The sequence below is a fragment of the Giraffa tippelskirchi genome, chromosome 6 (assembly GCF_054371585.1).
Source record: "Giraffa tippelskirchi isolate mGirTip1 chromosome 6, T2T-mGirTip1v1.2.pri, whole genome shotgun sequence".
In the NCBI taxonomy this organism is placed as follows: Eukaryota; Metazoa; Chordata; class Mammalia; order Artiodactyla; family Giraffidae; genus Giraffa; species Giraffa tippelskirchi.
This window is the reverse complement of record NC_137280.1, coordinates 44,032,545-44,057,149: the sequence shown is the minus strand read 5'-3', so window position 1 is coordinate 44,057,149 and position 24,605 is coordinate 44,032,545. Positions and strand designations below refer to the sequence as shown.

At 40.8% G+C, this 24,605-nt stretch overlaps 1 protein-coding gene across 23 annotated transcripts in view; it reads right to left on the bottom strand.

The window, feature by feature from the left end:
- NCOA2 (nuclear receptor coactivator 2) overlaps positions 1-24,605 on the bottom strand; it is a 428,580-nt gene that overhangs the window by 259,858 nt on the left and 144,117 nt on the right. The gene's annotated exons all lie outside the window — the stretch shown is intronic.

The window sequence follows — 24,605 nt, the reverse complement described above, 5'->3', positions numbered from 1 at the left end:
GTTGGGGTTTGGGTAGGAAGCAAAAATTTTGACCCAACTTAGAACCACAAGAGATCTAGTGAAATGAATTCCCACTGGTTATCTATTTCCTAGAAGATGTGGGTCAGTAACACTGCCTGTTAAGATATTGCTTATTGCCGGTTATCAACAGTCTTGAATAGCCAGAAACTGATTCTAAATAAGATCTAAATAATTATTTAGCAGTAATTAAATATGCAGATTTTCAAATAGTTTCATAAAATATTATTTTAAATATATTATACATCATCTGTCAAAAATTTGACAGGGAATTTTGCCTCTGAGTTGAGGAAAACAGAATCTCAAGTTAAAATGAGAAAGGACAACAGCATTTTGAATTTTGCCTCACATGGTGTTGCATTTCAGCTAAAATAAGGAGGAATTCTCATAATAATTATCTTCTAAAATACTTCTTAAAAAGAAATTTACTTAGGAAATCCTTCTTACAACATCATTCCACGCAACACCATTATAATGCAGCAGAGTGATGCATAACTGGTGCAAAATGAAACGAGGGGAGTGTGGGAAAGGTCCATGTTTTCAAGGGAGATGGTTCAAGGCTTTCAGCAGAATCTCAGAGGGATCTGGCAACACAAAAAATGTCACTGATTTCTTACATAACCCTGAGGTGTTTATCATTACTTCAAAAATGACGAAATTGAGACTCAAGGAATTTAAAAAGCTTTCTCAAGGTCAACTATTAGTACCATAAAAGCAAATGAGAATGCAAATTATTTTAGTTTCAAAGTCCCAGCTCTTTACCTGCTATGCTAAAAAATGACAAGATGAAGAAACTCTTATTCAATCACCTTTGCAAACAGCAGCCTGATGATGCTGACCATAGTAACAACGACAATAGTGAACGCCTGTACAACCCTAACTATGTACCAGGCACTGTTGTTAGGGCCTCATTTAGTCCCCACAGTAACAGAAGCAGATGGCAGGCACATTATTATGATTCCCCACATAGCTCCTAGGTGGCAGAGCTGTTTTTCAAAACCAGGCAATTCTGGCTCCTTGGACTTTGCCCTTAACCACTAAGTGTGTGACATTCACCTCATGAGGATTCGCGATTAAAGGATAAGGGTAGAAAATTTAAGAAGGTTATCCTAAATAAATTTCTTTTTTTAGAAGTATTTTATTTTTTTAATTTTATTTGTTTGTTCACGTTAGGTCTTAGTTGTGGCATGTGATCAGGGATGGAACCCAGGACGCCTGCATTGGGATTGTGGAGTCTTAGCCCCTGGACCACCAGGGAAGTCCTAAGAGTATTTTAGAACATAATTATTACATGGTAATTCCTCCTTTCCAGTGCCAAAGAATATTCAAACTGTTGAACAACTGGACTCATTTCACATGTTAGTAAAGTTAGGCTCAAAATCCTTCAAGCTAGGCTTCAACAGTATTTGAACTGAGAACTTCCAGATGTACAAGCTGGGTTTAGAAAAGGCAGAGGAACCAGAGATCAAATGGCCAACATTCGCTGGATCATAGAGAAAGCATGGGAATTCCAGAAAAACATTTAATTCTGCTTCATTGACTACCCGAAAGTCTCTGACTGTGTTGATCACAGCAAACTGGAAAAGTCTTAAAGAGGTGGGAAAAACCTTACCCGCCTCCTGAGAAACCTGTATGCAGTCAAGAAGCAACAGTTAGAACTGGACATGGAAAAACTGACTGGTTCAGGATTGGGAAAGGAGTACAACAAGGCTGTATACTGTCACCCTGTTTATTTAACATATATGCAGAGTACATCATGCAAAATGTCAGGCTGGATGAATCATAAACTGGAACCAAGATTGCCAGGAGAAATATCAACAACCTCAGATATGCAGATGATACCACTCTAATGGCAGAAAGTGAAGAGGAATTAAAGAGCCTCTTGAGGGTGAAAGAGGAGAGTGAAAAAACGCTTAAAACTCAACACTCAAAACACTAAGATCATGGCATCCAGTCCCATGACTTCCTGGCCAACAGAAGGGGAAAAAGTGGAAGCAGTGACAGATTTTATTTTCCTGGGCTCCAAAATCACTGTGGACAACAGCTGCAGCCATGAAATTAAAAGACGTTTGCTCCTTGGAAGGAAAGCTATTTCAAACCTAGACAGCATATTGAAAAGCAAAGATATCACTTTGCCAACAAAGATCCATATAGTCAAAGCTATGGTTTTTCCAGTAGTCATTTATGGATATGAGAGTTGGATCATAAAGGAGGCTGAGAACCGAAGAATTTATGCTTTCGAATTGTGGTGCTGAAGAAGACTCTTGAGATGGTTGGACAGCATTACCAACTCAATGGACATGAGTTTGAGCAAGCTCCAGGAGATGGTGAAGGACATGGAATCCTGGCATGTGCAGTCTCCATGGGGTCGCAAAGAGTCAGACACCACTTAGCGACTGAACAACAACAATTCTGCCTTATTTAAGCTAAAATGCAATACCATGTAAGCCTAAGTTAAATCAAAAATAGTTTTAAGAACAATCCCATTTCCTAAAAGATCTGCATAAACTCAAGCAATCTAGAAAATCTCCAATTTAGAAAATCTATCCTCTTTCACTATAATATTTAATGAGCATAGGAGAAATCTTATGTTTTAGAAATGTTTACTCAACAGGTATAGTCTATGACCCAGGACATGAAAATCGAAGTTCTCAAAAAATCTCTAAAAAAAAGATTTGTCAAGTGGTTTCATTCAACTTTTCTAAATCCCCCGCAGAAGTATCCCTTTTCCATGAATGAGTCTGGACAAAAGCATTACTGCTTAATGGAGTCATCAGACTGCCTGTCCTCTACATTAAGCAGTAGTTCACATTTTCACTTTTATTTTCTTTCCGCCACAGTTTACTGTATTGGAGACAGTCACTGAGGAAAATGAACCCCAAGGAAAAAAGTCTTCTTCATGCCAACCAAAACTCTTTAAAAGTTACATACTAAAATTAGCAACAAAACAGAGTAATTTGTCTTTATCCTCTACATAATACTCTGAGCAACTTGACTTTTGATTATATCAGTTATTTCCTTGTGATGATTTAGCTATTATTAATAACTTGCAAATTAACTAAAACTCAAAGAAAGATGACCAACTGATGGTTACAGACTGAAATTCTGTTTTCCCACATTACATTTCCCATAGACAGATATAAAAATGTCAATAATTATGAAGTTTATATATAACTCACCAAGGTTCAAAACAAGGCAACAGGATTAGTTTTAAGTGTTTTGAATATGCAAACATGAACACTCAGCATACAGTTTTATCTTCTACAAATAAGAAAGGAAATGAGCGTCAGGCAGGTTCTTAATGTGAGGGGGGAAAAAAAAAGTATCAGAAATGCCATAAGCCAATGGCAGCCTAAATAACTTATTAACGTAAAAGCTTTAGAATTATCTTTTATTTCCAGTTTCTTTAGTAGTCATACAAATTACTTACCATTTACCTATACACTTCACATAACTTCTTAAAGAGATGCTACTAGGTTTTACTAAAAATCAGTTTTAAGCCAAGTGTAATTCTGTCTGTCCCTCAAGACAAATTCTAATTCATTCTCTGCTCTCCTCCTCTTCAACTCCTCCCAAGCCTCCCACACACACACACACTTTAAATTCTAAATGACACTAAACACAAGTAAGACTTATTTTCACAAGAATTTCATTTTGTAAAAAAATTCCATTTTCAAATTAATTTTTTTCATTCACTCAACAAATTTATTAACATCTAAAAGATACCAGGCCCTAGGCCAAAAAGACAAGATGTCTGCCCTCTAGAGCTTAATTCAGTGTTTTTCGTTTTGGCCAGTGGTATGTGGGATCTTGATTACCCAACCAGAGATCAAACTTGCGCCCCCTGCAGTGGAAGCCAGGAGTCTTAACCAATGGACTGCCAGGGAAGTCCCAAGTAGGATTATTAATCTAATGTCTACCTTCCCTGGACTGCACATCTGCTATGGGCGGCCCTTTAGCAAGAGGTCCACTCTGTGAGCCTAACAGCAACACTCTACAATCGCTCTACCAGGAAGCAAAACGTTTAAAAGGCTGAACAGCCCAAGACTGTGTTTCATCAGTCAGCACTGGTTAATTCACATATTAACACATGAAATCCTGTTCTTTATAAAACTGCTTTATAGGATAAAGTGATATGATCTGGGATTTGCTTCAAAATGGCGGGAGGGGTGAAAGTAACAGAGAAGTTGGTTCATAGGAGATTATTATATATGATTATTCTGTCCACTTTTACACAGGTTTAAACTTTTTCCTGGGCCTCCCAAGTAGTGCAATGGTAAAGAACCCTCGTGTCAATGCAGAAGATGTAAAGAGAAGCGGGTTTGATCCCTGGGTTGGGAAGATCCCCTGGAGGAGGAAATGGTAACCCACCCCAATATTCTTGCCTGGAGAATCCAACGGACAGAATCTGGAAGGCTACAGTCCATGGAGTCGCAAAGAGTAGGACACAACTGAGCAACTGAGCACACACACACACTAAATTTTCCATAGTAATTTTTTTTTAATGTAAAAGAACTTTTACCCAATATAAAAAAAAAAAAATTACCTTCAGGAGTTTCAGGAAGCTGCACAGAAAGACAGAACATGAACGACAGAGGTATTTCGATGTACTTGATTTAACCCACCATGAGATCCTGCATTGGAATCCTAATTATATAAATAACGAGTTTTACAGTTTCAAACTGCTCATGTGTTAAACTGAAGGTAGTACTGCTATTCTCTCTCACTGAAAACATCCTAGGAGGCTGTGCTGACGGAGGACCCTACTAAGGTACCAAGTTAAAGCTATAGAGAAACTAACACTAATGAGGGAAATGTATTTTTGTATTTTCCAGCCACACAGGTGATGAAATGGAGTTGTCATTGCAACAGTATACAGTTCAGTTCAGTTCAGTTGCTCAGTCGTGTCCGACTCTTTTCAACCCCATGAATTGCAGCACGCCAGGCCTCCCTGTCCATCACCAACTCCCAGAGTTTACTCAAACTCATGTCCATCGAGTCGGTGATGTCATCCAACCATCTCATCCTCTGTCGTCCCCTTCTTCTCCTGCCCCCAATCCTTCCCAGCATCAGGGTCTTTTCCAATGAGTCAACTCTTCGCATCAGGTGGCCAAAGTATTGGAGTTTCAGCTTCAACGTCAGTCCTTCCAATGAACACCCAGGACTGATCTCCTTTAGGATGGACTGGTTGGATCTCCTTGCAGTCCAAGGAACTCTCAAGAGTCTTCTCCAACACCACAGTTCAAAAGCATCAATTCTTTGGCGCTCAGCTTTCTTCGCCGTCCAACTCTCACATCCATACATGACTACTGGAAAAACCATAGTCTTGACTAAATGGACCTTTGTCGGCAAAGTAATGTCTCCTCTTTTTAATATGCTATCTAGGTTGGTCATAACTTTCCTTCCAAAGATTAAGTGTCTTTTAATTTCATGGCTGCAATCACCATCTGCAGTGACTTTGGAGCCCAGAAAAATAAAGTCTGACACTGTTTCCACTGTTTCCCCATCTATTTCCCATGAAGTGATGGGACCAGATGCCATACAGTTACCAAATGTAAAATATTTCTTATGCCACTCAAGCTTATAGAGGTAATAGCAGAAATGCAAAACTGAAGCTGAGTAATGAAGTCTGTAGGATAGGGATCAAAGCTAGATGATTTCTTAAATATAACACACTGTACTTGACATTTCTCAACCTTTGAAGCTCTTGCTTAGAGTCAACAGCTGGTCCAAATACCATACAGTTTTAAGATCTTGCGGCTATATTTAAACGTGACCATAACCACAACAAATAATATTTGTAATGGCATTTTACAGGCTATAAAGCATTTAATCTCATTTTCTCATTTACTCTTCACAAAACCCTGTGAATTAGGTGAGCTACATGGGGATGTTTTTGAAAACTAAGAATCTGCCTATGCTTCCAACTCATGGGGTCAGGACTCAGAACTGATGCCCAAACATCTATATCCAAATTCCTTTCATTTTCCATTATCCCAAGCTGCTGAAGGAGCTCATAATTTCATTAAGACACAAAACCTAAATACATGCCAAAAAATTAAAACAAGAGATAAGGTATCAAATGTGTGGTCTGGCCAGTAAGTACTGATGAAAGATCAGGAAAGGGGAATACCACCAATGGGTCAAGATACTGGAAAAGGGGACTGAGAGTCAGTGTCATGTAAGGTATGAGGAAGCCCACCGGACAGGAGTGGAGGGCAGCTTTCTATCTGTGTAGAGTGCTTTCACAAACAAAAAACTTTGAAGTTTGCAAGTGGACTCAAATAAGTTAACTGGCTAGAATAAAGAGTTGTAAAAGTGTACCGTGAGGCTTACGTCTAAAATATATATTTTGCACAGCAAAGGGAACCATTAACAAAATGACAAGGCAACCGAAGAATGGGAGAAGGTTTAACAAATCATATATTTGATAAGGGATTAATATCTAAAATATATAATGACCTCACAACTCAACAAAAAAGTAATCTCATTTAAAAATGGGCAGAGGAACCAAACAGGCATTTTCCAAAGGAGACATGCTGCTGCTGCTGCTGCTGCTGCTAAGTCGCTTCAGTCGTGTCCGACTCTGTGTAACCCCATAGACAGCAGCCCACCAGGCTCCGCTGTCCCTGGGATTCTCCAGGCAAGAATACTGGAGTGGGTTGCCATTTCCTTCTCCAGTGCATGAAAGGGAAAAATGAAAGTGAAGTCGCTCAGTCATGTCTGACTCTTAGCGACGCCATGGACTGTAGCCTACCAGGCTCCTCCGTCCATGGGATTTTCCAGGCAAGAGTACTGGAGTGGGGTGCCATTGCCTTCTCCAAAAGGAGACATACAAACAGTGAAAAGGTACTCAACATCACTGATCATCAGGGAAATGCAAATCAAAACCATAAGAAGTTAGTTCACACTTGTTAGAATGGTTATCATCAAAAATACGAGAGATAACAAGCGCTGGTATGGATGTGGAGAAAATCAGAACCAACCCTTGTGCACTGCTGATGAGAATGTAAATTGATGTAGCCACTATGGGAAACAGTATAGAGTCTCCTCAAAAAATTAAAAACAGAACTACCATATGATCTAGCAATTCCACTTTTGGGTATGTATCTGAAGGAAACGAAATCACTATCTCAAAGAGATATCTGTACTCTTATGTACACTGCAGCATTTTGTACAATAATCAAACATGCAAACAACCTAAGGACCCACTGACAAGTAAATAAAATTTTCAAATTTTATTTAGACAGGTAGATAGATCCAACAGAATATTATTCAGCCATAAAAAAGGAAATCCTGCCATTTGCAACAACAAGGTTGGATCTTGAGGGTATTATACTAAGTGTAATAAGTCAGATAAAGAAAAATACTGTATGATCCCACTTACATGCAGAATTAAAAAAAAAAAAAATCAACTCAGAGAAATAGAGAACAGATGGTGTGGGGGGAGAAGTGCTTCAGTAGAGGGAAATGGGTGAAGGTGGACAAAAGAAACAAATCTCTAGCTATAAGATAAATTCTGGGGGTGTTAAGTCTAGATGGTAACTGTAGTTAACATTGCTGAGAGTAAATCTTAAAAGCTGTCATTACAAGAAAAAAAATTGTATGTATGGTAATGGATGTTAACTAAACTAATTGTAGTGGTCACTTTGCAATACAGGCATGTATCAAGAAATGGCAACCCACTCCAGGGTTCTTGCCTGGAGAATCCCAGGGACGGGGGAGCCTGGTGGGCTGCCGTCTATGGGGTCACACAGAGTCAGACACGACTGAAGCGACTTAGCAGCAGCAGCAGCATGTATCAAATCATGTTGTACACCTTAAATTAATACAATGGTATATGTCAATCTCAATAAAACTGGAAAAAATGTTTAAATATTTTTTTTTAAATTTCAACAAAGAAGGAACAAAGAAGTCTTAGTCATGATGCGATGTAAGTCATGGAAGACCAGGGAATACAAATATCTCACGTTGGGAAGGCTTGAGTATTTGCTGCTCCAAGCCCACCAACCGTATCTAGGACACGCATGCAGCTATTAGATATTGTTGCTCAGGAATTTCAGAATATGAAACAGGGAAGGAAGTTAGCACATAACTATTCTGAATGAAAATTACAGTTTATTTGTAAAAGCAAGTCTCAGCCAAGTCAAAGCAGGCATGCATTTCTTTCTCAACATACCAAGATAGCAAACTGGCACACACCAATTGGTAAATTACAAAACGGTATCACACCCTTCAGAAGGGTTAATGCAACTGATTCAAAAAAAGCATTTTGTCCCCCAGAGATGCCTTTTCTCACCCTGATTCACTGTAGGATCAGCTGTGTTAATAATGATGCTTTGTGATTCTGTATCTCTTTCCCTGCTAAAAGCTCAAGTATGAGTTGATATGGCACATCACAGACTACACAGATGGTACTCCACAGTTTCCACAGCTCTCACTGAATAGCTCATTTGACTTACTAATAAATGTTCCTACTTCAAGATTAAAAACAAATATGAAAGATTAAGGAAAACGGGAGAAAGATAGTAAATTTTCATATCCAATTCAGTGGCATCTAGCTAAAAAGGTACACTCTAGACGGAGCACCCAGAGCAGAAGACAGTTCCTCCAGATGCTAGTGCACACGTGTCTCTTCCAGAAAAGTCCTGTCAAGCCACCAGGCCACTGGGAAAAGAAGAGGGCTAAGCAGTAAATGAGGTTATGCTAATTTCTATGTGAACACGCAACAATCAGACCTAAAAGGAAAAATTCTCACCGAGGAGGAGCTAGACCTGGAATTACATGGTCCTTCTGTTTCAGTCCATTAACCTGTAATTACTCACTGGAGGCAGACCCATGGTCAGAAGCTTCACTAGAAGTGAAGTAACAGATATCAGCCTACGTAACAGGGTTACTGAGATTTATAAAGCATGTTTAAATTGGACTCCTTAAACTAAACACTTTTAAATGGAGAGGAAGACTACAATCATTCTAGAAGTTTCCTTTATGCTGTTCACAAATGCCCTGCTCACATTCAACTAATAAGAGAAGGTGTTTGTTCCTTTGAACTTCATGCACAGAGCTTCTAAATGTTCCTCATTGGTAACTCTATCTCTCTCATCTCCCCCTGGGGATCTGGAAATTTCCCATTAGGGAATTTAGCTATTAATAAAGTTTCCCCTCACCTCTGCATAAATCACTGTACTCCATTTGTGTAGTAAATGTGGGCGAACACAACTAAATACAGGCATCCAGCATTATGATTTGTGAAATGTGAACTGATCTATGGATCAGACCAGATCTTGAAAAATCCAAAGTGAGCTTATCCCTGTGAAAAACAGAATTGTTACTGATGACCAGATTTAACTAAATGAAGACCACTGAGGCAGAGAATAGCTAAAGAGACTTGCTTTTCTTGGTAATTAAAGTGGTTTTATAACGTCTACTTACAGGATTATATTCAAGCTCCAGGAAAAACAAATACCTGATTTAGGGAATTATGTTCAACCACTCTTAGCAAGAACATCTTTCTTTTTTTTCCTGATAAAATCACTGTATTTGAAACCACAGTCTGAACTGGTCAAAAATAACATTCAAGCCTTATGTAGCAATTTTCTCAACAAAAAAAATTGGGGTTTTAAATTATAATCAAAACTAGTCAGATGATTCCAATATTGAGGTCCCATTAGATATTCCTGAGAAATCTATGTTATCTCTTTGCAGAGGATACCACAGTCCACTTCTAACACCAATACTTCGATATATCAAGCAAGCATTCAATCTTCCATGTTTATGAAATGTGAATCTTATGTGTATTTCTGATATTTTCAATACAATAATTAAAATGTTCTACCACCTCTGGGTAGTTTTAAAAATACTGCCCCAAATTTCTCCAAAACATAAGCAAATTTAACTCTCTGGATGTAAATCACCCTCCTCTCAATTTCCTGCATAAAACAGTAACTACCAGCTTGGAACCACATGGATTTAACAAGGACAAGAAAGTTGGCAGACCACCATTCAACTAATCTTTGTCCTCACTCCCCACCCCTACCCGTTGAGAACCACTGAATCAGACCTACTAGGGGCTAAGATGCTCTGTGATTACAATAATCATTCTGTAATCAGAGTAGCTGCTTATCTACTCTAAACAGTTGTTAATTACAAGACAGTTTATGACTAAAAAACAGAGTGCGGCATGACCGTCTACATTTCTGGAATGTGCGCTAATTGACAAAGAGAGATGGTTTAAAAAAACTGGGCCACAAATAATTTTGAATACCTAGGTGCTTCTAGTCTTCAGGATTAACTTCCTAAATAATTCCCTGAATTGTCCTCAATTGCATCTAAAATAATCTACTCTGAACCACAATCCCAAATAACTAGTCAAGATCTATCGAACACCAGTTAGGGTCAAATAACTAATCACTGAAGGAGACTGCGAGTAATCATAGCAACAACAGTGGACATTTAAGGAAACTGGGGCACAAGGTCATGCCTGTTCAAGTGATGAAGGCAGACCACAATCCAGGCAGCGTGGCTTTTAAGTGCTACTGCCAGCTGACCTCACAGAATGAAATAAATAAGGAAGTAAACCTCCAGCGTTCAAGGAACTCCAGAATTCCTGTATTAACAGCTTCCAACAGAACATTCCACACATTTTTAGTCAATTCTCTAAGAAAGATTTTACAACCTTTCTTTCAAGATCTTCAAAGATTTTACTTTTATTTTATCCTTAAAATGGAAAGGCCTTTTTCAAAAGACAAGCCTGTGGCTGGTGGTACACAAAATGTCATTAGTTACTTCAGCGTGTGGTCTTCTCATCTTCCTGCTACTAAGAAACTTCTTAATATGTACGAGTGTGCTCAAATAGTACACAAAGATGGACGCAGGAGGGTCCTGCTTGGTCTCCAACCCCCTACTTATTCTCAGGTTACCGAGATTCCTGGCGAGAAGGGGTCTCAGGGCCTAGACCATGGGACCTTCTGTGGTCCTGTCCTCTGACTCCCCACCTTATCTATCAGGGTCACCTGAAGAGTCTCTCTAAAAAAACAGACACCCTCCCCAACCCCATACTTTTGTAAATCGCAATGAGACCTCAGGATTTCCATTTTTGACAAGCAAGGTAGACTACCTGTGCACTCTGATATTGGGACCAGCAACTTAGACTAAAACCACATCATCCATGCTTCCAGCATAGGAAAAGCAGCGCCTTTCAACAAAAAAAATGCTGCCTTCATCTATAACACGATCTGCTGAGGCAGCACCATTCTGGTGCTTTTGGAGGGAAGTGTGTTAATTATTACCCATAACACGAGCAGCTTCCAGGCCTAACTCCCTAGAAATGCTTCTGGTAAAACAAACTGTCCAAAAATATATGTCATTATCATTTAGTCAAAAGTTATACACAGTAAATGCATGAATAGTGAAGAAAGTAACAGAAAGAGGCCACATTTTTTTCCCCATTTGGTAAAAAAAAAAAAAAAAAGAATTCTAGAATTTAAAAAAAATTTTGAGAAAGATTAATGAATACCCCACCATCCTCCTTAGTGATAAACAGAGAACCCTTTATCAGAAGATTTCTTTAAAGTCATCTAATTCATTTTGCCTTCAGTAATAATTAAACCTTGAGCCTCACCACTCTTTGAGGCAAACAAGTATAGCCCCCGTTCAACAAAAACATAAACTGGGACTCAGACATATTCAATCACGCGCTCCAGGTGACAGGCCCAGTGGTAGGCAGTATACACTTCATTATTGTTCAATTTATCTCTAAATCATACAGATTTCCTCCGCTCTAAATAAAATGCATAAAGTTTTGTCAGAAAGTTCTTCTAAACATCTAACTAAAATATCATCAGATATAGGTTAGGAACCATACCTTCTGTGGGATTATAGAACTCTCTGGAGAAGGAAATGGCAACTCACTCCAGTGTTCTTGCCAGGGAAGTCCCATGGGCAGAGGAGCCTGGCGGGCTATATTCCATGGGGTCACAAAGAGTCGGACACGACTGAAGCGACTTAGCTGCAGCAGCTGCTGCTCATTATATTTCATATTGAATCATTTCATGTATCTCAGGAACAATAAACCCTCCTTCCATTCTTCTCTTCTTTTAACGGAAACGACAGCAACATTTCAGCTTAGCCTGTGACAGACAACGGTTCCCACAGATGACCAGATCCCTCATCCCACATGCTCTTCTTCTCATTCAACTTGTAACTTTCCTCCCAAGGTGAGCTGGGATCTGGGGAGGCTTGTGACTAAAGCCTAAGATGTGACTTCCGACGTTAAGTCATAAAATGAGATACAGCTTCTTTGGAACTCACTCTTTGAACCCCAGAGGCCATGCTGTTAGGAAGCTCAAGCAGATGCAAAGAGGCTGTAATTAGGCATTCTAGCCTATAACTTAGCTGAGGTCCCAGCCAACAGCCTCTGTCCAGCACCAGGTCTGCAAGTGAGCAAGTCTTCGGTTGCTTCCAGCACTGAGCCACTGGCTGACTCAGGCTTGGACCTGAGTCGTCCACACTGAGACACAGGATATCATGGAGTAGATAAGCCGTGTCCATCATGCCTCTTCCCAACATGGTAACATTCATGAACAGAATGCCACCAAGTTTCAGATGCAACGGTAAACAAAACTCTCTCTAATTCAAAACACAAGCAAGAAACGAAAAAGAGGCAAAGGATCAAAAAGGTTCTTTCTGAAGGTTCAAAATAAACATCCCCAGTTCTGTGCTCTAAAGATTACTTGCTTTACTGATAAGGGTCTGTCAGACTCTCACACAGATCTTAGTGAAAGTTCATGTAAAATAAAAGGAATTAGGAACACAACTATATTACTTTCTATCCTCATCCTATGCACATCTCTCTTTAGAATGCCTTTTCTCCTCTCTGATGAAATCTCCATCAGCCCTTGATGCTCAAATAAATCCGCAGAGCAGCTATGAAGCCGTCCTCACCTCACAAAATGAACTGTTTGCTTCTTATAAAATGTCTGTCCAGCCCTTCTAAGACAATTTTCTATTCTAATACATATTTTATACTGTAATTACTTGTTCACTTGTCTCTTTCCTTCCCTAAACTGTGAGACCTTCGAGGATGGAGCCTATTTCTTTTTTAATCTCTGTGTCCCCAACTCCAAACCCATGCTGCAGGTAAAGTACCAAAAAAAAAGGAGAAAATGGACTGTTCTTTAAATTTTAATTTTTTAACACAAACATATACACTCAAAAAGTAACATCCAGGCAACAGAAAAAGGCAAGTCTAGTTTGCTGAGCTAGAGCTGGTAGCGAGGGGTTCATGGTTTACAGTGACTGAGTACAGAGACAGACCAGCATCCTAAAAGATCCCATGGACACTCAGGGGAATTTTAGCACATTTCAAATCAGTTTAGTAAACAGGGAAATACTACACATTTTAAAAGCATTTTCTCGTAAATAACTAATGTTAAAATTTGAGGTGCTCAAAGGAATAAAAATCAGAAGCAGAAAAAACAGATACATGAGACCTCATTTTCTGAAAGTTTTGTATAGCCACTATTTTACAGTAATATGACTTTCTTTATTATTAATTTTGCCCCCCCCCGTCCCCTCAGTCCTTAATGTCCCTGCTGTTTGGTTACATTTCAGAACTCTAAAGTACTTTCCCGCCAGTTGACCTAAACTGCTACCATGTCACAAATCCAATGAAAAACACAACCACAATACTGTCTGTTCAACCCTCTCCAACAAGCCAACATTTTTTCTTTTGTTTTAATTTAGTTTATTTTAATAAGCTCTTCAAGCACCTCCTGCAAGCTTGAGCAAAGATATTCATGAATATATTTCTTTTAAACCACGCCAATGAATTATTTATCCTTTTTATTAATTGAAGTATAGTTGATTTACAATGTTTCAAGGGCCAACATTCTTTTCTTAAGCAGTACCATACCAGGTAGCACTAGTGGTAAAGAATCCACCCGCCAATGCAGGGGACACAGAGACGCGGGTTCAATCCCTGGGTCAAGATCCCTTGGAGTAGGAAATGGCAACCCACTCCAGTATTCTTGCCTGGGAAATTCCATGGACACGGGAGCCTGGCAGGCTGCAGTCCACAGGGGCACAAAGAGTTGGACATGACTGAGCAACTGGACACAAGCACAGTACTCACAAAAGGGCAAAAATGAGGATATCACCTAGTATGTCCATAAGGCATTTCAGAAAAGTCTTGCAGAAAAAAAAAATTCAAAAATCAGAGTCATTTAAAAAATTGTCTGAATCTGTTAAATACAAAGGCCTATATCCAGTCCTACTTTTCTTCTCACTTGGCATCTCTTATGTGTCTCCTAAATTGCCATACTCCACAACCCCAGGAAATTGTCCTCTCCATAATGTTACTCCGAAGCAGTGCTTGGTATACAAGCTTTCTATTTAATAGTCAAGTGCGCTATAAAATTAATGTCTCAATTTCAACCCCTTCCTGTGCCTAAAACAGAAATCTACAACTTCCTAGGAGGAAAGAAGTCCTCAAATTCTGACAGTAAGCGTTCTCGTAGGTAGGTGTCCCCTCTGTGCCGGCTCCCCTCGCAGCATCAGTTGTATGAATCTCCCTATGAAGTGTCTATAGAAATTATGGCTAGGTTCAAACCTACAGAGACTTCAGAAGGGGTATGCTGAGAAAACATCCCAAGATGTCACTATTTCAAGCAGGAAGTTCTTAGTATTTATGTGCTTCTTCAGCCCTATCAAATCCATTACTATATTTAACAACTTAACTTCTTAGCCCTACTTGAAAAACTGTAGTCTAAACACTGCAAAGATTGGTTGCACAACAATATGAAGACACTTAACCTTACCGAACTCTACACTTAAAAAATGGGTAAGATGGTAAATTTTACACGTATTTCCCCATAATTAAAAAGTTTAATTTAAAAGAATAATTGCTAAAAAAAAAAAAAAAAAAAGCCAGCATCTAAAAAACCCACAAAACCAACAAAAAAAACTAGGGGAACTGTTGAGTATTAACAGAGATTACTGAATCAAATTTCCAAATCGGGAAAGGAGTACGTCAAGGCTGTATATTGTCACCCTGCTTATTTAACCTATATGCAGAGTACATCAAGAGAAATGCAGGGCTGGATGAAGCACAAGCTGGGATCAAGATTGCTAGGAGAAATATCAATAACCTCAGATATGCAGATGATGCCACACTTACGGCAGAAAGTGAAGAAGAACTAAAGAGCCTCTTGATGAAAGTGAAAGAGGAGAGTGAAAAGTTGGCTTAAAACTCAACATTCAGAAAACTAAGATCATGGCATCTGGTCCCATCACTTCATGGCAAATAGACAGAGAAACAATGGAAACAGCAGCAGACTTTATTTTGGGGGGCTCCAAAATCACTGCAGATGGTGACTGCAGCCATGAAATTAAAAGACGCTTGCTCCTTGGAAGAAAAGCTATGACCAACCTAGACAGCATATTAAAAAGCAGAGACATTACTTTGCCAACTAAGGTCCGTCTAGTCAAAGTTATGGTGTTTCCAGTAGTCATGTATGGATGTGAGAGTTAGACTATAAAGAAAGCTGAACGCCGAAGAATTGATGCTTTTGAACTTTGGTGTTGGAGAAGACTCTTGAGAGTCCCTGGGAGATACAACCAGTCAAGCTTACAGGAAATCAGTCCTGAATATTCACTGGAAAAGACTGATGCTAAAGCTGAAACTCGGATCTTTGGCCACCTGATGTGAAGAACCGACTCACTGGAAAAGACCCTGATGCTGGGAAAGACTGAAGACGGGAGAAGGGGATGACAGAGGATGAGAGGGTTGGATGGCATCACCAACGCAATGGACATGAGTTTGAGCAGGCTCCAGGAGTTGATGATGGACAGGGAAGCCTGGCGTGCTGAAGTCCATGTGGTCGCGAAGAGTCGGACACAACTGAGCAACTGAACAGAACTGAACTGAACAGCTTATCCATTTGCCAATCTCTTTTTTTGGCAGTGCCATAGTTCCTAACAAAACCTTTTCTAAAGCCTAAGAAAACTCATATCAAGTATCAACTGTTTCAGTTTTCCCAGTTTTCTCCAATCGTCTGTTACAGCTTTGGGTTTCAAACCAGGATCTAATGAAGCTCCCCCTTTACTTTGGTTCAGTTCAGTCGCTCAGTCGTGTCTGACTCTTCGCGACCACATGGACTTCAGCACGCCATGGATCCCCTAGGACTCACCCATCTTCACCTGTCACCGGCTTCCCCTCCTCAGCCCTTCCTTCCCCACCACAGGGTCAGGGCCTGTCTCCGGTGACCATGAGAGAGGAGGGAGTGGTGGACAGCCTCTCCTAGCTGAGGCCCAGCTCACCCTACGGCCTGCACACAGGGCCAGGCCAGATGCCCCCGGCCAGCTCCATCCTGACCCACCTTCACTTGCCTCGAGCCCACAAACCTGGGCTTCCCTCCACCCCCTGGCTCTCTCCTCCTGAATGCTTTTTCTCAAAGTGAGAAATTTACTATTACGATGAGATCACCCATGATTATGAGAACGTAGTTTTATGATGTGCCTGTGCTTCACCCAGGAGAATGCTCTGGTTTTCTTTTCTAACGTCCTTCGATGTCCAGGCATTTTGTTGACTTTTGTCACTGTCAGTTGCCACTGTCAATATGCTCAGAACACAATGAGTATCATTTTCTTACATTATACTTAACAGCTTACAGCCTTTAATTTATTAAACTCTTAACTGCACACACCTCTTGGTTAAAATACAAGGTAGTACAGCATAAACAGATCTTTATATACCTTTATTTACATAAAGATTATTATGTAAATAATCTTTATATAACTTCACCAGGTTTTACTTATTCTTGTTGGTGGTGTTTAACAGATAAATAGTCGCATTTGACTCTTGCGTGATGCCATGGACTATAGCTTGCCAGGCTCCTCTGTCTATGGGATTTCCCAGGCAAGAATACTTGAGGGGGTTGCCATTTCCTTCTCCGGGGGATCTTCCTGACCCGGGTATCCAACCTGTGTATTCTGCATTGGTAGGCAGATTCTTTACTACTGAGCCACCTGGGAAGCTCTGACTTATACTTCTGTTTATTTAAGAAAAGACTCTGGTGGTGCTAGAATACAATAAAATGACACTTCTTAATGGGAAATATTTCTACATCACACTTTTACAGAAAAATCTTCAGGAATCAAGATAGTCATACATGTTACTTGAAAAGCAACAAGAGCACTATACACTGAATCTCAGAAAAGAATTACAGAAATTGAAAATACTACACACTACCAGAAACTCCAGAGAGGCGGGCATTCCTAAGACTCTAGGAATCTGATGAAATTTTCACCAATCTTAAATCATCTTTAATATTTCCAAGTGAAAGTGAAAGTGTTAGTCGCTCAGTTGGTCCAACTCTGTGTAGCCTGCCAGGCTCCTCTGTCCATGGACTTCTCCAGGAAAGAATACTGGAGTGGGTTGCCATGCCTCCTCCAGGGGATCTTTCCAACCCAGGGATCAAACCCTCGTCTCCTGTGTCTCCTGCATTGGCAAGCGAATTGTTTACTGTCTGAACCACCAGGGAAGCCCCTTAGTATTTCCAACTTATAACCAGTACCAATTGTACTGGACCATCAAAGGCAAGGGAAATAACTTCCTGTTTGATTCCTGGACTGATTTTGTTAAGTGGGAACAGTCTGCTAGAAAAGCCCACCCTCATTTAGATCGGGGCTTCCAGGGGCAAGGGGTTTCCCTGGTGGCTCAAATGATAAAGAATCCACCTGTAATGTGGGAGACCAAGGTTCGATCCCTGGGTCGGAAGATCCCCTGGAGAAGAGAATGGCAACCCACTCCAGTATTCTTGCCTGGAAAATTCCATGGACAGAGCAGCCTGACGGGCTGCAATCCATGGGGTCACAAAGTAGCCCATGGGGTCACAAAGAGTAGGGCACAACTGAGCGACTAAAACTTTCACTATTTTTCCCCCACTTCCAGGGGCAAAGGTCAGCCAGAAGCAATGGGAACTCTGAGGTCCCTGTTATAGCCTGCAAGTTAAGCCTTGGGAGATGTGGGATCACATTTCCTGAGGATCCACTAAATGAGTAACAGAAAATACCACACGTTACATGTTCATCTCTGACAACAGGGCTTCAGAATGGCAACTGGAACACTGAAAGCAGTGCCTGCTGATCCCTACACGTGCACAGGTGAAGAGTTCCCTGAAAGCTCTCCTGGCTCCCTGAAAACAATTGAGCAGACAGAAGAATTCCACAAATAGCAGAGCACAAGTCAGATGACTGAATATATTATCAGCCTCCTTCGGGAACTACAATATCGCAACACCAAGTCACCCGTGCTACATGGGTTGCAAAAAATCTGCCAAACATGCATCACACAAACCACCAGCTAACAGCTAAACGTGCTAGGATTAAATATATGTTACAGAAATACCAGTGTTTCATCCGTCCAAAACCTCTATCCCCTAAAAGGTTCTCTCCATCTCTTTTCTGCCTCTCCCCCACATTCAAGTTTTCTCAAGTTTATTTTCTGAGCTTCTTATTGTGAGAAACAATATGGGACCTGAGTGTGCTTTTGCAAAATACACGCCCACTCCGTCCCTTTCCCTCATGGGGAATGACTGATCCGTGCTTTCCACAAGGACTGGATGGCACACACCCACGTGAGGCTGCAAGGAGGTGTAGCTGGCCAGCTCACTCGTCAGGGAGGCAGGGCTAAGGGGCAACGCTGGCCTGGGTTCAAATTCCTCTCCAGCACTCGGGCTATGTGACCTCTGGCAGGTTAGTTGACAGCTTTGTGCCTCCACTTCCTGAACTGTGAAAAGCAGTGACAAGAGTGCCTCCCCCACTGTGTCCCAGTGAGAACCAGACAGGAGTGTACAGTAAAGGGCACCGGGTTTTAAGTGAGCACTCAGTTAAAGATTACCTGTTTTTTACTTCATCCATTTCCATTCGTATTTTTTGAAAATTAAAAGACAAGAAAGAATTCTGCAATTTAGGACCTGTTAAATACCGGGCTGACGACTAAAGAATCTGGAGACTCTCTGTAGGTCTTAAGGGAGTATCTGGCCAGGTGTAGGCCTGCCTGGAGGCAAGGGTTTGGGAGAGCTACAGGCCTACAGAATTCGCAGGACTGGGTCTATTCAAAACCTATTCACCCTTTTTACAAACTAAACCAACAGACTGAGAGTCTTACAAAAACCTGCAAACATTGCTTTATCAGATCCTTAATAGGAAGATGTTCTCGGACTCACCATTCCCTCTGAAATTTATAGTGCTTCCCCACTTGTTGGTCAAGGTTCATTTTTCCCCAAAGTTTTGCTCAGAGGCACAGCGACTTACTCCCCTACAAACTTCATCTCCTGGAAAATGAGGGTAACTTCTACTTCACAGGGTGTGGGCAAGAATGAAAGAAGGCAGCATGCCTCAGAGAGCCCCTAGCAGGTTGATGGCACTCAGTGAGAGATGCTATTATCACTTCTGTTGCTGCTCTGCCAATACAGATGTTTTAGCCAAGAGCAAGAGTGAGTTACGTCTAGAAAAACTGACTACCGCAGCAGAATACCTGTGAAGGGCTGTGCAAGGGAGATTTTACACACTTTAGAAAACAAGGATGGTAAGACCCAGGATCTGTTACTCTTCAAAGCAGCGACAAGACACAAACAATCCACAGAAATCAGAGGTCACTGCCTGCCCTGTCACCTTCACCCAACTACAGATTGTCTCGCTGACCACACACAATATGATTTCAGGAGAAGTAAAACAAAACTGGTTATAAATATTCATACCTTTATTAAAGGAAATCTATTTCTTCATAAGCTAATCAGTCAAGGGGACATTTAACAATCTTCTTACTATAAATATTACAATCCTATTTTCAGGGGAGAAAAAAACCCAAACCCAAATTAAAGCAGAATTATCTGACTCTGTTATATAATTAAAATTACACATTAAAAGAAGAGCAGATCTTTAGTTTGAAAGCAAATCGAACATTAGAGTGGACACGTCCCTCCCCAGGCCCTCCCCCACCAAAAATAAAAAAATCATCACCCACTGTGTGTTCCCCCTTTAATCAGATGATTTTGGCAGTAAACTGCCAAAGCTGGGACACTCAAAACTCATCAAATAACACGAGTAAATGAATGAAACAATGGTTAAATGAGGCAGGAATGCAATAACAAGATCTAAAAAGCCCAAAATGCGAGTTAAGTTGGCCATGGGGAACTCCATCGGGAACTCTTAATAGTTCATAATTGACTGCCTAAAAAACATAACTTCTGCCAGAATTAACAGGCTAACTTCAACTCTTCATGTGCATCTGTCAACTGACACCCAAAGTAAAAATTTTTTTTCTTTCAAAACCTTTAACTATTAATAACTATTTAATTATTGCTAATAAGGTCTACCTATAAACAGCTCCCCTCTTTCTTACTTAAAATTAAGTGCGTATATCCAAAAGCAGCTGGGCCAAATATTTCCGTAGGTTCCCTGCTTATTTAATACATCTCTAGAAGTTTCCAAATAGGGAACCAACTGAAAACTGTCCTAGAATCGATGTTTCCACAATTGCATTACATCATCACAGCCGCTGGAAGCCAGAAATGTGGTCACTGATGAACATTTCATAGGATAAGCACATAAAATTTTTGCTGTAAGAGCCAAGAGTATTATAATCTCTCTGCAGACCATGTAGTTATTTAATTTCAGATACCTTCATAGCACAATCTTTAAGATTTCCGTTCTTCTCCATAATCACCCTTGCCTCAGTTTTATAACAGCAAGGAAAACTATACAAGTTTCTAAAGTATCCACAAAAGTCACATTCTCACTTCTGTTTAGAAATTACTATCTAGAATCCATAAAGTATGTGTTGTCTTTATACTGTCTGAACTGAGGGCCTGTGACACTAAATCCATATTGTACGGCTTTTCCAGACATTACTTTTAATAGACTCTAAAAAGTAATATGACATAATATTCTCTCTACAGTTAGGAATCCATAAACCCTTCTGCAAGCCTGTAAAAACAAAAAAGGAAATAAACACAAATGCTAAAATTGTTTTTGTTGAGAAAACAAGGTGTTTAGAGGTAAAATTAGCTCGACACGTGAAAGTGTGTTAACTGAGTAAGGGGTTTGTTCTGTTTTCTCTTAAATGGTTTTCATTATTAGTTTGTAAACAGTCTGATTATTTCATTGCAGGAAAGGTCCTGATTCACTGCTCATTTTATGATTTACTGTAATAAAAGATCAACACCTTAAAGCAACTGACTTATACGCTCCCTCCTATTCTCTTAATTTAAAATTGATATAGAATGTAATAACATAAATGACCAAAACTATAAACACAAAATACTGAAAAATTAGTAATGACTTCAAAAGTGGTTTTGCTATAAAAATAGCGAAGCACTATCATGCATTTAAATATAATATCAATCATGACAAATGGTCAAAATATCAAATAAAGATACACTGTGCTTTTCAGAAAACTAACCTTCTAGAAAAACTGATTAAAGAGCACCCTTTTAAAATCCAATACAACACAAACAATTTTTTCTAAGAAATCCAAGCTGTCAACTTAATGGGTCACCTCTTCAACCGGGTGTGATATGAAACAGCTAAGGTACTGAATCCTTAAATAAAAGGTATGTAATTAAAGAACTGCTCATTGGTCCTTGTTTCTAAGGTGTGCAAAGCTTTAATAAGATATAACTAGAGGGAGGTTCAAGACAGAGGGGACATATGTATATCTATGGCTGATTATGTTGATGTATGGCAGAAACCAACACAATGTTGTAAAGCAATAATCTGTCGATTAAAAATAAATTTAAAAAAAAGATATATCTAAAGATAAAGCCAACCAAGGAGCACTGCCCCTTTACGGCCTCACACCGCAGCCCAAGTTCCCCTCTGATCCTGACATTTTAGGTTGCTCATAAAACGCTCCCCTAACACAGAGCAAAAGTCATGTAAATTATATGTAACCAATGAAGAATTAAAATCAGAGCTAATCTATCTAATAAATATTAAATTCGTAAATGGTGAGCTCTTTTTCTATCCTCTGCTTCAGTACCCTAACATCTACAACTCCTCTGTTAAGACTGAAATTCCCAAGAGGAAGAAGGCTGAGCTCCAGTCTTCGAGCACACAATGGAATCACAGCTGACGACGCACATCTTTTTCTAGATGTCTCCATATGCTTGAGAGGATTTTTTTTGCCCCTAGCCAGGCATTAGGGGACTTGCTACTCACTGCCACTAAGAATCTGAGAACAGTCTCAAGGATTATTGTGGAGAAGGAGTAAAATAATGTGCTGCTCTTGAGCATACAAAAGGCACACGTCAGAGTGGCCTTTAGGAACTAAATTAACTAATGACGGGGCAGTTTTGCATGCTCTCAAATTCTGAACGTTGTTTAATTTATAATTCTCCCTACTTCTGGCAGCTAAATGTTTGTTTTATATTCACAGTTTTTACTATTTTATCACTAAAATAACACCTCAAGGGCTACAACAAAATGCGATTAATTTTTGTCATTATGAACACTTACAATTATATTGGATTGGGAATTCACATTATGAATCTGAAAACAGTCTATTACACAGAGCACATTGATAAACTGTGGTAAACACTATTCCCTAAAAACCCTAAATCCCCTAAAAAGACCCCTCAATTCTTTCTTAGTAACACGAAATTATTAAAAGCCTCAGAAAGCAGTATACATAAGTAATCATGCACATAAACTGCCTCAAAAAGAAAAAAAAAAGTCCCAAGATTAAATTCATGGGATACTCATCACAAAATGAATAGATGCATTCTCAAGTTAACATTACTCATCTTTTGAACTCCCAAAGATTCTACAAATTCCAGTTGGGAAAAGGAGTCTTGCTGCTGTCAGTGTGCACTAACCTCCCCAACAAAGAGGAGCACAAGCGTACACACACACACACACACACACACAAAGCATAGCAGCAGCTGCTGTCTTTTTAAAAGACTGCTATTCCTGCAGAGCAACCTGTGATCTTTACAAAGAACCAAAGACCTATCCTCCCATTCTGAAAAGTTAAAGAGTTAAGTCACTAGACTGCACCCAACAGTGTAAAATAACGAAAGATGTCTCCTAAACTTGCAAACACCAAAAAAGTACCCACACACTGAACCATTCACTAGTGTTTAAGCAAACTAATTTATTTTTAAGAATCTTTTGTGTGGGAGTAATCTGGCAAACTACATTTATTCACTTTTTTCCTATGGACAAATATTCTTTGACTGGCTTGCTCCTTAAATATCAACGCTTTAGGTTGCAAACATTGATGCTTTGGTTCCTAACTTCACGTTGTTTACTCAAGAGCAAAAAAAAAAAACACCCCAAAATAAAAATGCATACCATAAACTACAACTTTTTTTTTTAATGTCATCCCAACGCCGAAGTTCCAAGTGCACTTTGGAAACCGGCGCTCTCATTAATCAAGGAACCAGTGAAGCCATTACAAACAATGATGCTTTACACTCCCAATAGTCAATTGACGTGAAGCTTTCCCGATGCCTTCGTTTTCAGAGCAGCCTTTCAGATTTCATTGTCTCCACGCTGGAGTAGCTAAGTGAAACTGAGACAGAGGTAAACAGATAACTCCTAAGATCCTTAGCAAGTAAACCGAGCGCTGAGGTTCGGAACGCGATCACTACAATATATGCCATTTTAGAAACGGGCCTCGGACAGTTACTGCCACATCCTAAGTGCCTTTAGACTTCGCTGTGTCCAAGACAACGTCTCTGGTGGTACCAAAGCAATACAGTATCTCGTGCAAACTGCGTGCCTCCCCGGGTCGGAGGCCCTGTAAGTGACACTACCCCACAGATCTAGAAGTGGGTGACCAGGGATGTACAAGAGTGGATAGCTCTCGGCGTCTCCATGACTCCCCCGCCCCGCCTGCAACTCCACTCCAACTGGCCCGGAAGAAGCCCCGCCCCCTTCCTTCCTCCGGTCCCCGCGATTGGCTTAACGACACCCGGCAGGTCGATTCCCCGCCTTCGATTGGCTCACTGCCCCATCAGTCACACGCAGCGAGATTCGGGTCGGTGGGAGGGGAAGGCAGTGGAGGAGGTGGAGTGGGAGTGGGATTAGAGGACGAGGTGACGGAGGAGGGTGTTCAGGCTCGGTCCCCGGTTTGGGAAAGTTTCCCTACGAATGACAGACCCGGACGGCGTTAGGCCCGGTCCCGCTCCGGGCCGGTGCAGGACGCTCGGGTCCCTGATTCCCGCCCCTCGGTCCCGCAGGCCCCGGAAACCACTAGGGGGAGGGGGAAGAGGGAGGGACCAGCTAACCAGGGACCGACCCACCCCCGATCTCGGAAGAGGCGCCTCCGGGACTCCCTGGAGGGGCGGGGAGCGCCAGCGCGCCGCGACGACCCCCGGCCCCCTCCCCTAGCAGCCCCTAGAGGCCCGAGAGAGCAGTGTCCCCGGGCCCGGGGCGTGACCGTCGCGAGCCGGCTGGGAGGGCCCCTCCCGCTTCCCGCCTGGGGCCCTGAGGGCCTGTCCCTTCAGGGGCGGGGAGATGGGGGAGTGAAGAGGGGGCGCTGGCGAGCCAACCCGGAACCTCCCGGCCCGCCTCCCGCCCCC